The sequence below is a fragment of the Eurytemora carolleeae genome, unplaced genomic scaffold (genome assembly GCF_000591075.1).
Source record: "Eurytemora carolleeae unplaced genomic scaffold, Eaff_2.0 scaffold2721, whole genome shotgun sequence".
Taxonomy (NCBI): Eukaryota; Metazoa; Arthropoda; class Copepoda; order Calanoida; family Temoridae; genus Eurytemora; species Eurytemora carolleeae.
Window position 1 is genome coordinate 1 of NW_019398703.1, and position 2,917 is coordinate 2,917.

At 29.7% G+C, this 2,917-nt stretch overlaps 1 long non-coding RNA gene across 1 annotated transcript in view; it reads left to right on the forward strand.

The window, feature by feature from the left end:
• The first annotated feature begins 1,954 nt into the window (after positions 1-1,954).
• LOC111717598 (uncharacterized) overlaps positions 1,955-2,917 on the forward strand; it is a 4,956-nt gene continuing 3,993 nt past the window's right edge. Inside the window, exon 1 of the long non-coding RNA XR_002768831.1 lies at positions 1,955-2,005. This is a non-coding gene — a long non-coding RNA (uncharacterized LOC111717598). The remainder of the gene's footprint in view (positions 2,006-2,917) is intronic.

Here is a 2,917-nt window from a genome sequence, read left to right on the forward strand (position 1 = left end):
TATAAATATATGTAAATATATATAAATGTGTATAAATCTATCTCTAGTGTATACTTTGCTATTTGTGTTTTTCTATTTGTCTGTCTGTATCCAATATACGTCAAAACGGCTGAGCCGATCGGGTCCAAGTTTTGTGTGGGACCTCACAGAATCCAAGGGAAGGTTTATGAATAATAAAAATTACAAAAATTAGCCTCAAGAAAATTGGATTGTCAATCAATTTCGAAAATCCACAAATTTTTTGAAAAATCCGGGATTTTTTGTTTTTGTTTTACAATGTTTTCAAAGAAAATATGTTCACAATTGAAATAGATTATGGGCGTGAAGCGCCCTGAAAGCCTAATAATATATAAATATAAATGAAAGGTTTTTAATCCGATCAGTAAGCTGCCAGGTAAACATATTATTAGTTCCAAGAAAATCCCACAAATCTTTTTTTTTAATGAAAAAAACGTCTGAAAGACGGAACCTGTATACTATACTAGGAAGAAGGAACCTGTATACTATACTAGGAACCTGTATACTATACTAGTAACCTGTATACTATACTAGGAGCCTGTATACTATACTATGAACCTGTATACTCTACTAGGAACCTGTATACTATACTAGGAACCTGTATACTAAACTAGGAACCTGTATACTATACTAGGAACCTGTAAACTATACTAGGAAGAAGGAACCTGTATACTATACTAGGAACCTGTATACTATACTAGGAACCTGTATACTATACTAGGAACCTGTATACTATACTAGGAAATTATTTCTGGAAATTTTGTGTCTGGAAACCACAAGTGTACACTGGTCAGGAGTACACAGTGTAGACTGTGACCCTGAGTCTCCAGTTTTCATATGTAAAAATAAGGATATCTTAATCATCATAAGACTTGCCACTCGATAAATAAAAGGTTGCTTAAAATTTTGTCGAAAATCCCTTTGAAAGACAAAAATAAACACGTTATTTCTCGAAAAAGGACAAAACGGGCAAGTTTTTTGAAAAATTGCAATTTCAAAAAAAAAACGTTTTCAATTTGATCCTTTCGCAGTTTCATTGGCAGTTTCTTTAACCATCATCAGTCTCTCAAGAGAATTTAATTAAAACTTTGAGTTTAACATCGATGTTGGAGTTAATTGTTTTTAAATCAAACTTAAACACATGTTTTTATCAAAATCAAGATTTTTTTAAAAGATAATTTTCCAAAAGAAGTGAGCAAATAACTGATTGATTGATTGACTAATTGATTTATTTATTAATGATGAATTGATTAATCAAATGGTTGATTGATTAATTTATTAATGATTAATTAATGATTGAATGATAAATTAATCATTGATTGATTAATGATTGATTAAAGGGAGTGACCGGCAATGTCTGGTAGTTGAACTGAGAATGTAGTATGTGGATAAATTTTTTAGGATTCATTTGAGATATATGAAACGTGTTCATGATGTGTAATTACTGAGTTTCTCATTAGAAATTTTTCAATAAATCATTGTTAGAATCAATTGTTTCTTTTTCAGCATCATATTTTTTTTCTTAATCTTTATGAATTTTTTCGCAGATTTGTTCAAACTCTTCAAATTTCTTCTTTTCATTAAAAATTCCAGGAAATCTACAGAAAATGGTTTTGAACAATGAGACATTAATGATACAAATAACTGAATAAGATTCCTTATTTTCGATGATAAGAGTTAGTTTTTATTTTCTCAACCTGTTCCTAAAAAACTAATTAGATTACTGTAATTTTTTTATTACATTTTTCGTCGTCGTCATTACAACCCAAACAAATGATTTTGAACGTCGACTTTGCGCTCAAACTCATTAATTTTACATCATTAAAACGTTTTATATGTCTCAAATGAACCCTAAAAAATTTCTCCGCAATACTGCATCCTCAGTTCAACTATCTTACATTGCTGGTCACTCCCTGATTGATTGATTGTCAGGTGGTTCAAGAGTATGAAAGAGCGGTGATATTTCGTCTAGGAAGACTTCGCAAAGGTTTCATACTTTTTATTAAAATCGTGTTTATTACAGCTCAACCCAGAACTTCCGAAACTTTAAAAGAATTTATAAAATGTGCCTTATAAAGATACTGAAAAAGGAATGCTAAAGATATAGTTTTTTAATTGAATAATTATATGAAGCCCTGTTCCTGAGGCTATTTTTCATTTTACAATTACTGCAATATTCAGGTAAAACCCATTCAAAAGTTGTCAAGACGACATTTTAGAAACTCTTTGGTTGTCTCCTGGGTTCTGGGTAAACCTGTATATATATTCTTTTACCAAGTTAATTTTAATCAAGTTGTTTTTATTGTTCAAAAAAAGTTTTCTTTCACACTGAATTGTCGTTTCAAATTTTAATTTTCTAATTTGTATATCATTGCAACCTAATGTCGAAGACCTTCAATATTTTTTAATAAGATTTCTGTTCGCCCATTTAATTAAAGTTTTAAATATCAAAGCTTTACACCATTAAGTTGCAACGATATAGGGATGTAAAAATTTGAAAAAGAATAATGCAAATTTTCATTGTGTTAAAAAGTTTTTGTCTCTCATAATAAACTGATTATTCGCCTCATATTATAATTTTCTAATTTATATAAACTTGCAAACTAATGTCGAAGACCTTTCATATTTTAAAATAAGAATTCTGTAGGATCTAACTGTTCAATTTTGACAAAACAAAGGTTTCCATCATCTGGGCAAGGAATTTTTTATCTGGACATTGTAGTTTTAAGTTTATAGTATAGCGTCTCATCCACATTTTAGTTAACAGTTTAAAGTTTAGCTTCTGTTCTGATCCACATTGTAGTTTCAAGTTTACAGTATAGCATTTGATCCACAATGTAGTTTCAAGTTTACAGTTTAGCGTCTGATCCACATTGTAGTTTTAAGTTTACAGTTTAGC